Genomic DNA, 13,962 nt, shown 5'->3' on the forward strand with positions numbered 1-13,962 from the left:
GAACATAAAAACCAATGAAAGAACTCTATCCTTAATATTCTGTTCCTCTGGAAACACTGCTGGTACCAAAATCTGTGTTAGGGTTATCTAGATGGACAGAAATAATAGGATAGACATATATATAAAGTGTAAAGGGAAGATTATTAAGAAGCATTAACTTACACAATCACAAGGTCCCACAATAGGCAGCCTACAGGGTGAGAAGCAAGGAAGCCAGTCCAATTCCCAAAGCTGAAGAGCCTGAAGTCCAATGTTCGGGGACAGGAAGCATCCAGCATGGGAGAAAGATGTAGGCGGTGAGGCTAAGCCAGTCTAATCTCTCTACGTTCCTCTGCCTGCTTTTTATTCTGGCCATTTTGGCAGCTGATTAGATGGTGCCCAATTGGAGTGTGGGGGAGTCTGCCTCCCACAGTCCACTGATCCAAATGTTAATCTCGTTTGGCAACAACCTCACAGACACACCCAAGAGCAATACTTTGCATCTTTCAATCCAATCAAGCTGGCACTCAGGATTAACCATCACAGATGCCTAGTTCACAAAAATTTTCTCGCATTCTGTTGACTGTCCCCTCAATCACTCAATAGCTTATTTTGTGATGCAGTTGTTCTTTTTTTTTTTTTTTAAATTAAACTATCCTATTAAAAGTCAAACACCTGCACAATGGATTTTTTAAATGATCCAACTATATTTTGTCTATAGAAGACTGGCTCAAATCCAAAGTCACTAATATGTTGAGAATGAACAGATGGAGAAAGACATTCCATGCAGGTAGCAACCAAAATTCGGTGGGCATACTAGTATCAGACAAAAGAGATTTTAAGTCAAAAACTGTTATGTGAGGCAAAGAGTAATATTACATGTTGATAAATGTGTCAATTCTTCATGAAGACAGAAAAGTTACAAGTATATATACACACAATAAGAGAGCCACTAGACATATAAAGTATAATTGACAGACTAAAAAGGAAAAATAGACTTTTCTCTAGTAATAGTTGGATTCTGCAATATTCTTCAGGATAGGTCATATATTATGCTACAAATAATTCTCAGTAAATTTAAGAAGGTAGAAATCATATAAAGTATCTTCTCTGACGATAGTAGAATAAAACTATAATTAATGCCAAAGGCACCACAAGAAAACTACAGACAAATATCAGTGATACATACAGATAGGACAATTCTCAACAATATAGTAACAAACCAATCCAGTTGCATTTTAAAAGGATTACATATCATGACCAAGTTGGATTTATACTTGGAAAGTAAGGGTGGTTCAACATACAAAAATCAATACTTATAACACACCACATTAATAGAATGAAGAAAAAACCCACATGATCATTCCAATTATTGCAGAAAATATAATTTGACAAAATTCAACATGCATTTGCAAAAATAAATTCAAACTAGTAATGGGAAGGAACTCCAGCAACCTGCTGAAGGACATTTATGGAAAGCCTGCATTTAGGATTACTCAATGTTGGAAGACAGAAAGCCTTCCGAGGATCAGAAAAAAATAAGGATGCTCATGTTTGCCACTTCTGTACATCATCGTACTGATGGTGCTCTCCTAGTCAAAGAAGTTAAGAGAGAAAAAAGACATAAGAGGCATCCATTTTAAACAGGAGAAAGTAAACCTTTTGCAGATGATATTTTCTCATATATTGAAAAACCTCAAGAATCCACAGAAAAACTACTAGAGCCAATAGACTTTTCACAAAGTACAGCAAACATAGTCAACATACAAAAATCAGTTGTATATCTGTACACTAACAATAGAAAATCCCAAAACAATTTAATAAAACAAGCCCATTTACAATAGCATCTAAAAAACAAAATACCCAGGGTTAAATTTAACCAGGCTAATGGAACACCTGTACACTATTAACTTGAAAATATTGATTAAGGAAATTAAGAAGATCTAAATAAATTGAGAACAATCTGTGCTCATGTACTGGAAATTTTAATATTGGTAATACTACCCAGAGTGGTCTACAAATTCAATATAATCCTTATTAAAATTTCAACAAACTGTTTTTGTGAAAATGGAAAAGCTGAATGCCAAATTCATATGGAATGATAGTAAGTCCTTTCAACAAATCTGCTTGGTAAAAAAAAAAAAAAAAAAAAAGAGCAGGGAAACGATACACAGCTCCATATTTCAAAATTTATGACAAAGCTACAATGATCAAACAAGTATATTACTAGCATAAGAATAGACATACAAACCAATGGAATAGAGTTGAGAGTCCAGAAGTAAAACCATTCATCTCTGGCCAATTCAATAAAGGTGCCGAAACCATTACACAGGTAAAGAATAGTCTCTTCAATAAATGCTCCTGGTGTAATGAGATATCTGTATATAAGATCTTACCTCATGTATCCAAATTAACACAAAATAAATTATAGATGTAAATACAACAGCCAAAACTGAAACTTAGAAGAAAACATAAGGGTAAATCTTTGTAATCTTGGATTTGGCAATGGATTCTTATATACGATATTAAATGCATGAGCTTAACATATGAGGTTTTCTGGGGGATGATGAAATAATTATTCTGGATGTTGATACAGGTGATGGCTGCATAGCACTGTGAAAGTAGGAAATGTCACAAATTGTACATATTAAAATAATTAATTATATGTTAATTGTACCTCAATATTTCAAAACAGTGTTCTATCCAGTCTGAGATATAAAGATAGGGTGGGAAAGTACTCATTTAGTAGGTATCTTTTGAGCTGGGCCCTGAAAAATGAGATGTGTAATAATGTAAAGGAGATGGGGAAGAAAGTGTAAGTACACAGGAGAAAAGTGTTATATAAAAGATTCCAAGTAAAGAGATCATGAGAAAATGCAGACAAGTCGGTTAATAAGTCTTGGTGCAGAGCAATTGTGATAGGGCCAACAGGACATCAGTGCATACTTCCTATGTAGAGGAGTCTGGATTTAACCTTAAATCTTTAGAAATCACTGAGTATTCGGTGCCAGGAAAATATGTTCAAATTTGCCTTTCAATAAGATTACTCTGGAAACTGTGTAGATAGTAATATAAGAAGAAACTAAAATGGGGTATCTGGAGAATAATTTCATTGGTTCTTTTGTGAAACACAATGATGAAAGCCTAAACTATATGTCTTCTTTTAAGAAATGTCTGTTCATATCCTTTGCCCACTTTTTGATGGGGTTGTTTGTTTTTTTCTTGTAAATTTGTTTGAGTTCTTTGTAGGTTCTGGATATTAGCCCTTTTTCAGATGAGTAGATTGCAAAAATTTTCTTCCATTCTGTAGGTTGCCTTTTCACTCTGATGGTAGTTTCTTTTGCTGTGCAGAAGCTCTTTAGTTTAATTAGATCCCATTTGTCAATTTTGGCTTTTGCTGCCGTTGCTTTTGGTGTTTTAGTCATGAAGTCTTTGCCCATGCCTATGTCCTGAATGGTACTACCTAGGTTTTCCTCTAGGGTTTTTATGGTTTTAGGTCTAACATTTAAGTCTCTAATCCATCTTGAATTAATTTTTGTATAAGGAGTAAGGAAAGGATCCAGTTTCAGCTTTCTACTTATGGCTAGCCAATTTTCCCAGCACCATTTATTAAATAGGGAATCCTTTCCCCATTTCTTGTTTCTCTCAGGTTTGTCAAAAATCAGATGGCTGTAGATGTGTGGTATTATTTCTGAGGACTCTGTTCTGTTCCACTGGTCTATATCTCTGTTTTGGTACCAGTACCATGATGTTTTGGTTACTGTAGCCTTGTAGTATAGTTTGAAGTCAGGTAGCGTGATGCCTCCAGCTTTGTTCGTTTGACTTAGGATTGTCTTGGAGATGCGGGCTCTTTTTTGGTTCCATATGAACTTTAAAGCAGTTTTTTTCCAATTCTGTGAAGAAACTTATTGGTAGCTTGATGGGGATGGCACTGAATCTATAAATAACCTTGGGCAGTATGGCCATTTTCACGATATTGATTCTTCCTGTCCATGAGCATGGTATGTTCTTCCATTTGTTTGTGTCCTCTTTTATTTCACTGAGCAGTGGTTTGTAGTTCTCCTTGAAGAGGTCCTTTACATCCCTTGTCAGTTGGATTCCTAGGTATTTTATTCTCTTTGAAGCAATTGTGAATGGAAGTTCATTCATGATTTGGCTCTCTGTTTGTCTGTTACTGGTGTATAAGAATGCTTGTGATTTTTGCACATTAATTTTGTATCCTGAGACTTTGCTGAAGTTGCTTATCAGCTTAAGGAGACATTCAAACAGCCAACAGACACATGAAAAAATGCTCATCGTCACTGACCATCAGAGAAATGCAAATCAAAACCACAATGCGATACCATCTCACACCAGCTAGAATGGCAATCATTCAAAAGTCAGGAAACAACAGGTGCTGGAGAGGATGTGGAGAAATAGGAACGCTTTTACACGGTTGATGGGATTGTAAACTAGTTCAACCATTATGGAAAACAGTATGGTGATTCCTCAAGGATCTAGAACTAGATGTACCATATGACCCAGCCATCCCATTACTGGGTATATACCCAAAGGATTATAAATCATACTGCTATAAAGACACATGCACACTTATGTTTATTGCGGCACTATTCACAATAGCAAAGACTTGGAATCAACCCAAATGTCCACCAATGACAGACTGGATTAAGAAAATGTGGCACATATACACCATGGAATACTATGCAGCCATAAAAAAGGATGAGTTTGTGTCCTTTGTAGGGACATGGATGCAGCTGGAAACCATTATTCTCAGCAAACTATCACAAGAACAGAAAACCAAACACCGCATGTTCTCACTCATAGGTGGGAACTGAACAATGAGATCACTTGGACTCGGGAAGGGGAACATCACACACCAGGGCCTATCATGGGGAGGGGGGAGAGGGGAGGGATTGCATTGGGAGTTATACCTGATGTAAATGACGAGTTGATGGGTGCTGACGAGTTGATGGGTGCAGCACAGCAACATGGCACAAGTATACATATGTAACAAACCTGCATGTTATGCACATGTACCCTAGAACTTAAAGTATAAAAATAATAATAATAATAATAATAATAATAATAATAAAGCCTAAACTATATTATTAATCATGAAGATTTTGTAGATATTTAATCCTGGGAGGCCTCTGATGAATGTGATAATCTGGAATAATTTAGCTGACAGGGATATATGTTTGAAGCTAGAGGCAAGGAGAGACTATTATGTTGTTCTGAGATTGGGATATGAATTAGTGTGGTAGAAATATATAGAAAAGGACACACTGAAGTGCTATTTCAAGGGAAGAAATAGCAATGTTTTGTGATAGTGAATATGAGGAATAAGGCAAATAAAATGTCAGAGTTCTTTAAAATTGTGGGCTTGTAAAAAAGGAAAAATTTTGATAAAGTATACATGGAGTTGAAGTAGTTTACTTCTTTAAGATAGAGGACATGCCTTTTTCCATTTTCTGCTCTAATTTAAAAATAAAATATGATGTTGTGAAAAAGTATTGTGTTTAGATCCCAACTGGGTAATCTTGAACAAGTTACTTGTCCTCTGAGCCTCTGCTTCTTATCTACAAAGTGTTTTTAAAAGAAAAATTACTGGATTTCAGAGACAAAGGATGTGGGGTCATGTTGTAGGATATGCTTATCAAATAAAATGATAGTAAGTATAGGCTATAACTAGTGGTGTTATTATTGATGATGCTGAAATGGCCAGCATTTAGGATTTGGATTAAAAAATAATGCCAAAAAATTTTGATAGCAGGAAGAATTCATCATACATTTGCCCTTAAATCATTTAATTCCTTTTATTCTTTGGTACTTTCTCAGTTACCATATCTTTTAGCATCTGTATAATTTTCTCGAGTCTTAAGTATTATATTCTTAATGAATCTTAACTAAGAATAGTTACACAATTTATACTAAGATGATCAAGTTTTCATATTTACTAATTATGTTAACATTGTTCTAAATCTCTTGAGTCAAGACAAGACCATAAGTTTGAGGTGTTATTCAAGCATCCTTGTTCATATTTAAGCTATTAATAGTATGAAAATTCAACATCCTTATTCATATTTGGGGCTCCATCAAGAGTAGAAATAAAATTTTTCATGACTGAAGGGTATATGATTTAATAGGGAAGAATATTCCATATAACCAAACAAATAGTATTTTGAAATGACAGTATCAGTGTTTTACTGTCTATGTTAAATTTTAATCTATTGAAATTAAAAATAATTAAAAAGTAATTTGCTTTAATATAAAGGCCAGGAAGTATATGTTTTTACAGCCATATCTTCCAGAAATATTTAACAAAGATTTAATTATTATACTAAAATGTATTTCTTTATCCCAGAAAAATACACAAAAGTAGAAATGATAAGTAGAATACTTACTTTCAATTGCAAAATACTACCTTAGAATAAAATATTTGACTTTCTCTGGTATATTAGGCTCTGAACATTGCCAGATGATCCAAAAACAGAACGTTATTAGTGTGCTATGAATTTCTAATGTCATTGATCATGTATCTTATGTGGAAAGTATATAGTATCCTTTAGATAGAGCCAGATCCTAATATTGAGAGTAATTTATTTTCCACAATCAAGTAAAAAACTGTAAAATGTAAAACATGGTGTATCCATTACTGAAAAATTCATTAAATCAAGCTCATAATCAAATCAATTGTATTTTTTATATTTTATAGTTAAATTTCTTATCTACACTCTATAACTAGAAGATAAGAATAATGTAAATGAATTTTAGGCCAGTTCTATCTTCTGGTGTGTTTTATTATATTCTTCCAAAGTTAATGAATAATGTTGCTGTCAACTTAAAATCAAATTAACTGGATACACTGTGGCTACCTCATTAATTCTACATATAATTTTCTTTTGCTTTATATAAATCAGTGTTAGGACTAATTGCGATTTTACTGGTGCCTAACTGCTTCAAGATTACAATGTTAATACACTGTTTTAATTTTGTGGAAACCATTAATAATCAACAGTAATTTTGAGCATGCATTTTAAGTTTATCTCTCTTTATGCACATATCATACCCTGCTCAATATTTAGAAATATAAAAAGAAATTAGGGATGACCTTTTAGAAATATCAACTGCACAATAAGAATTTAAAATAACTATGATTTATATGTTAAGGACTCTAGTGGGAAAAAAATGGATAACATGCAAGATCAGATAGATAATTTCAGGAGAAACATGAAAATGATAAAAAAAAAATGGAAGGCCGGGCGCGGTGGCTCAAGCCTGTAATCCCAGCACTTTGGGAGGCCGAGATGGGCGGATCACGAGGTCAGGAGATCGAGACCATCCTGGCTAACACGGTGAAACCCCGTCTCTACTAAAAATACAAAAAACTAGCCGGGCGAGGTGGCGGGCGCCTGTAGTCCCAGCTACTCGGGAGGCTGAGGCAGGAGAATGGCGTGAACCCGGGAGGCGGAGCTTGCAGTGAGCTGAGATCCGGCCACTGTACTCCAGCCTGGGCGGCAGAGCAAGACTCCGTCTCAAAAAAAAAAAAAAAAAAAAAAAAAATGGAAATACGTAATTGTTTTAGAAAGAGGAAAGGATTATTTCAATGAACTCAAAACAGCCTAATATATGTTACTGAAATCTCAAGAGAAAGGAATGGAACCAAATAAATATTTGAAGAAAGATACTAAATTTAATAAAGAATAAATTTAATAACAGAAACTCACAAAACCAATACAATTAGGTAATTACAAACAGAATTGAAAAAAGTAAACAAAACAAATGAAAAACCCAGGCACATCTGGGCATATTGTACATAAACTGCTCACCATCCAAGAGAAAAAAAAAATATTTAAGACAATGACAGAAACAAAACACATTACATACAAAGGAACAACAATGAATACTACACCATACGTTGTATTTACAAAAAATAACATAATATTTTTTTGCCAGCAGAATTAAAGATTGTTAAGAATTAAGAATGTTAGTAAATTTCTTTAGGCAGTAGAGACTGGATAAGAGACATAAATATGTATCCATATACACAAAATTAAAGAATGCTAGAAATGGAATAAGGATGTATCTGGATTTTTTTTCTTGAGTTTAATTACATGCAAAGATTATGAACTCTCTAAAGCAAATTAGTCATTGCTATAGTGTGTATTTATAGCATAAGTATAATTAAAGCACATAACCGGAATACCACAAAGGTTGTGAGAGAAGAGTTGAGGGCATGCTTTCAACTACTTAAATTGTAAATAACAGGAATAGCACAAAGGTTATGAAGGAAGAGTTAAAGGCATATTGTCAACTACTTAAATTATAAATAAACGGGTACACTATTATTTAAAGTTAGACTCTGATGAATTAAAAAAGTAAATACTAAGAAAACAACTAAAAAGAAGAATACATAATAAATATTATGATTATTGGAGACAAAATGAAATGTTACAGTAATTAATAGGAAGGTAGAAAAAAGGATAAAAATCCAATAATGAAATGATAGAACAAATATAAAATAGCTAGCAAGACCGCAGATTATAATCTAATCATATCTACAATTACAACAAATATGCAGAAACCTATCAAACCACAAAATCATCAGAGTAAATAAAAAAGTTATAACTACCTATATGTGTCTACGTGTGTCACACACACACACCACACATACTTCAAATATAAACACATGTTAAATGTAAAAGGATGGAAAAATATTTATTAGGCAAATAGTAATCAAGAGAAAGTGGGAATAGTTATGTTAACATCAGACTAAATAGACTTCAGCAGGGAAATATTACCAATGATAAGTAATGACAGATAATAACAAAGGTATCAAGTATCCAAGAAGCCATAACAATCCTAGATGTGTGTAAATAACACACTTTCATAAAAGCTGTGATATAGAAGACCTGAAAATCACTATCAACCAACTTGGTCTAATTAACATACATAGGGCTGGTCACAATGGCTCACGCCAGTAATCCCAGCATTTTTGGAGACTGAGGCAGGTGGATCATCTGAGGTCGGGAGTTCGAGACCAGCCTGACCAACATGGAGAAATCCTGTCTCTACTAAAAATATAAAATTAGATTAGTAAGTGTATTTTCTGTCATTTTAATATAGCTGTGAACTAATTATTAATATTTATCCTATAATAATTTCAGGAAGTCCACCAATCCATAGATTTCTTTTTAATGAGAAATACTATAATTATAAAATATCTTGGTTAATAAAAACTCTAGGTCCATTTTATCTCAATATAGGCATCCTCCTATCTCTAACAATCTGATAGGTGGTTATTCACAATCAGGTTTATTTCAGATTCCATTCTGTTCTGATTGTTAGAAAAGCACTTGCTCTTCTAATTTCTTATCATAACTTCAATGCATTGGATTTAGTTTGGTATTCGAGGTAACAGAATAAGTCTACCAATTTTTTTTTCAAAGTGATGAGTTTTTTATTTTCAGTGTTAGGCATTATTTATATTATACTTTTTTATATAAGAAATGAAATTGGTATAGAATTACAGTAAACAGGGATTAAAATATCTGGGGTACTTGCTATTATAGTTTGATATTTGGGAATTGTACATGATATGCATCAAGGAATAGTAGCAATTAAACATTCAGCCATCAAAATGATGAACAAATAATATTTAAACATAGAGTTTATATAGTTTCCAGATTGCTAAAATGAAGGGAGCACTGAAATTTTACTGAAAGCAAATTGTGGTCCTTGAACATTGGTCAATAACAATTTTCGTGTTATATTATTAGAGTTTTGGAAAAGATCGTTCTTTAGAAAATCTGTAAATGGCACAACAATATGTCTATTGTAAACAAGAAAAATACATATTGCATTCACTCTATGACTAATTGAAAACTTGTGTGATAAGTCTGTTTAATAAAACTTTACATAATCAGAAACAAGAAAAAAAAATACATAAAATTAGTCGGGCATGGTGGTCCGTGCCTGTAATCCTTGCTACGCAGGAGGCTAAGGCAGGAGAATCGCTTGAACCCAGGAGTTGGAGGCTGTAGTGAGCCGAGATCGGGTCATTGCACTCCAGCCTGGGCAACAAGAGTGAAACTCCATCTAAAACAAAACAAAACAAAACAACAACAAAACAACAACCAAAAAACCCATTTCTAGAACCTAGGAACATAGAGTACATATTCCTTCAAGTGCATATGGAACATCCACTGTTTGATCATATTCCGCTTTATTCAGAAAATATAACCTTAAAAATTTTAAATAATTGGGATTACTCAATGTATGTTCCAATAGCATAATGGAATTATATGAAAAAAAAGAAAAACAAACTAGCACAAAAACACCCCAAATATTTGGAAATTAAACAAAACATTTCTAAATAATTAATGAAAAAGGTGAAAACTATAAGAAAAATTAGAAAATGTTTTAGTTGACTAAAAAATGACAGTACATATTAACAATTTTGAATTTTGGCATGTAGATATAGCAGTATTCAGGAGGATATTTATGCCATTATATACTCATTCAAGAGAAGAATAAAGATTTCAAATCAATGGTTTAAGCCTCCAACTTAGGGAAATTTTTAAGAAGAGGAATACATTAATGTCAAAGTAAGCATAAGAAAGAAAAGAATAACAAACAGAAATCATAAAATTGACAACTGAAAAACAATAGAGAAAACAAATGAAACAAAACCTGTTTCTCTGAAAAATCAACAAAAGTGACTAATAAATAGAGAAGAAACAAATCGCAAGTATCCGGAAAGAAAGAGAGAATATTAACACAACCCCAAAGCTAAGAGTATGGTATTAAAACAACTCTATTCTAATAAATTACGAATGCCAAATTATTTGATAAAAATACAAATTGTCCTATATTCTATACCAAAATTGAATTTACGGTTTAAAACCTGTCCAACAAAGAAAAGTCCAGATTCAGATAACTTCTACCAATATTTAGAATAATTTCAACTTTTATTTTTGATTCAGGTGGTACATGTGCAGCTTTGTTATGGGTATAAGAAAAAATAGTAATAGTTCTACAAAATATGTTCAGAATATAAAACATAACATATCATTCTCAAGCTCTTTTTATGAGGCTGGCATTACCCTAATATTAAAAGCAAAGACTTGATAGAAAAAAAATTCTACAGACCAGTATTTCTCACAAACATCTATGCGAAAATCTTCAATACTATGTCAGCTAATCTGATCCAGCTATATATATGTTGATACATTATGACCAAGTGAGTGTAACTCATGTGTTAAATATAGCCCTGGCCTATAATTCACCTACCTAACATGTATGGCCTTGTGAATTGTTCTCTATGACCAGCAGACATAGGAGAAAATTCTTTAGCTTAGTTTACAAATAGTTCAATCAGATAAGATAGTGCAAGCCAAAAATCTACTGCTACCATGCTAACACTTCATTCAGAGAGGCCTCTAATAGTGAATGATGAGAGAAAAAAATCCCAGTTAAAAGAGCTTGAGCAGTACTATTGGATGTCCACACTGGTGGAGGGAATATTGGGCTGGCATAAGGATATATAGGGTGCCATGACATTTGGTCAGCAGCCCAGAAGCATGGAATTAGGAAAATTAGAGACAAAGAGATCTGGGGTAGAGATGTATAGATGGACCCAAATGAACATGCACTGTGTGTGAAACTGTCTCATGTAAATACCCATAAACAGAATCTACTATAGGAGGCACTAAAAAACCTGGGGGGACAATGTACATATAAGTATATACAATTTTTATTGTCATTTTAAACTAAAACAAAACAAAATTAAAAAGTGAGTTAATAGATTGACTTATTAAATCAATGAGTTTCAGAGAAACCCTGCACTCAGCCACACTAATGAAACAAATAGCAGAATAGCCATGGTGCCAACAATTAAATCTAAGCATGGGAGTAAAAGTATGCACTCTGTGTCACCAAAGCCTGTGTAACTTTGCCTTTGTCAAAAGTATGATATTCCAGTAGAGACCAAAGCTAAGTCCTTGCTAAAATACCATCACAGATAGAGACCATGTAGCCACTTAATGTCAAGTTGAATAAATCTATCTCTCTCACACTGGGGAGCAAAACCAAGTATCTTGATTGGAGTTGACACCAATTACAGATCTATATTTGCCTTACCTGCTCACAGTGCTTCACAGTAGCATGACTTTGAATTACAGTTTATATAGCTTCTTAAACAAAGAACAGCAAATTTTTAGATAAGTGACAAAACAAAGGAAAAGACTTTGAATCTCTATGGGCAGTAACTTGGGGAAAGGCGAATAAATGACAGATAAAGGCTAATTAGTAAAGATTGTGAATGTAAATTTCTCTGGTACTATCATCAGGCCAATTAGGGTCTAAATTTGCCTTCAGTGGTTAACATTTGTTCTTCCTGGTAGAAAGTGGGACAGGTTATCTTGTTTTTGAAATCTATGCTATGCTTTTAGGCAAATTGAGGGAGTGCAGAGAGCTTTTCTGTATCTGCTTCTTCTTAGTTGTCTTGTCTTCTAATCAGCTCAAAAATCCTTCATATTTTGTGGCAGCATATTCCAGTCTCCCACATATTCATTCTCTTATTCATTTTCTGCATGATTATCAAATTCATTCTCCTTTAGGTATCCTGTATTTTAGGCTTAATTTCTAAGACTGTATGTATTTTCCTCAATTTCTTTCCTAGATTTGATCAAACCTTGTTAGACATATTCTTATTTACTTGTCTCCTATTATCACCTTTTGAACTTCTTATTTAAAGTATTTCTATATACCGCAATGCATTTTGAAGTACTTAATTCAACCTGATGTATCATAATACAGTTTTCTTTTGCATTTTGGTTGGTCCCTTGGGTGGGGATGGTTCAATTGTTGACATCTTTTAACCCTCAATTTCTATTTTTATAGTAGTTTACATAAATAATCATTGCTTTTGTATACTTATTTGGTAAACACTTTGGATATTTGGGAAGTTTATCAAATTCTTAAATAAATTAAAATTTTGGCTTTATATACATTATATTACAGTTTCTGTTGATTGTCACTATCTGAAAAGAAATAAAAAATCAGTTACATTAGATGCCAATATGTATTATTCATATAAATTATGTTGTCTGTGTTTACAGAATTCTACAATTACCTATGCTAATAATTACTTTTTGTTATGAATAATCGAATAATACTGAGTTTTATTTAACAATTATGTCAAGTAACTGCAAGATAAAATTCATATTGTCAAGTTTTCTTTCATACAATTTGATTAGAACAGAAATAATGGTCATACATTTTTAAATTGGAATTTAACTAGATATTAAATTGTACATAATGTTAGGTTTTCAAAACAACTGTCATAAGTAAAACACGCTTCACTATTGATAAGTAAAATGTGCTTCCATGGTAGTATAGCTATATATATATTATATATATATATGCTGATGTGTATATATATACTGATATATATTATATATACACTTATATATATATATACTGATATATATAATCAGTTCTAATTTTATTCTTGATTTAATATAGCCTAAAATTATTGGTGTGAAAAGAATGATATATTTTTAGTAACAATATAAATTTTCAGAAACCTCAAAACATTCCAATAAGAGATGACATTCTAATAGTTTTTTCATTAAACATAACTATTAACTGTTCTTTCTCATATTTTGGGGGGAAACATTTAACATAAAAACTTGATGAAAGTTCAGTTTCTATTTTTATTTTTTATTTTTATTTTTTTTTCCAGTTAAATTCCATTTATTACAAATCTAACATTTAGCAAACATCTGTTATACATCAAGTTGTGTTTACCAGACAAAGTCCTTGTGCTCCAGAGGCTTACAGTCTAGTCGAGGAGGCAAGACAGAAAAACAAAACAAATTAACCAGTGGTAAAAGAAATCACAACATTCAGTAGAATAACCCAAAGGCCATAAAACAAGAGAAACAAGTGAATGACAGTTTCAGCTAATTTGTCAAGAAT

Source organism: Theropithecus gelada, chromosome 3 (genome assembly GCF_003255815.1).
Source record: "Theropithecus gelada isolate Dixy chromosome 3, Tgel_1.0, whole genome shotgun sequence".
In the NCBI taxonomy this organism is placed as follows: Eukaryota; Metazoa; Chordata; class Mammalia; order Primates; family Cercopithecidae; genus Theropithecus; species Theropithecus gelada.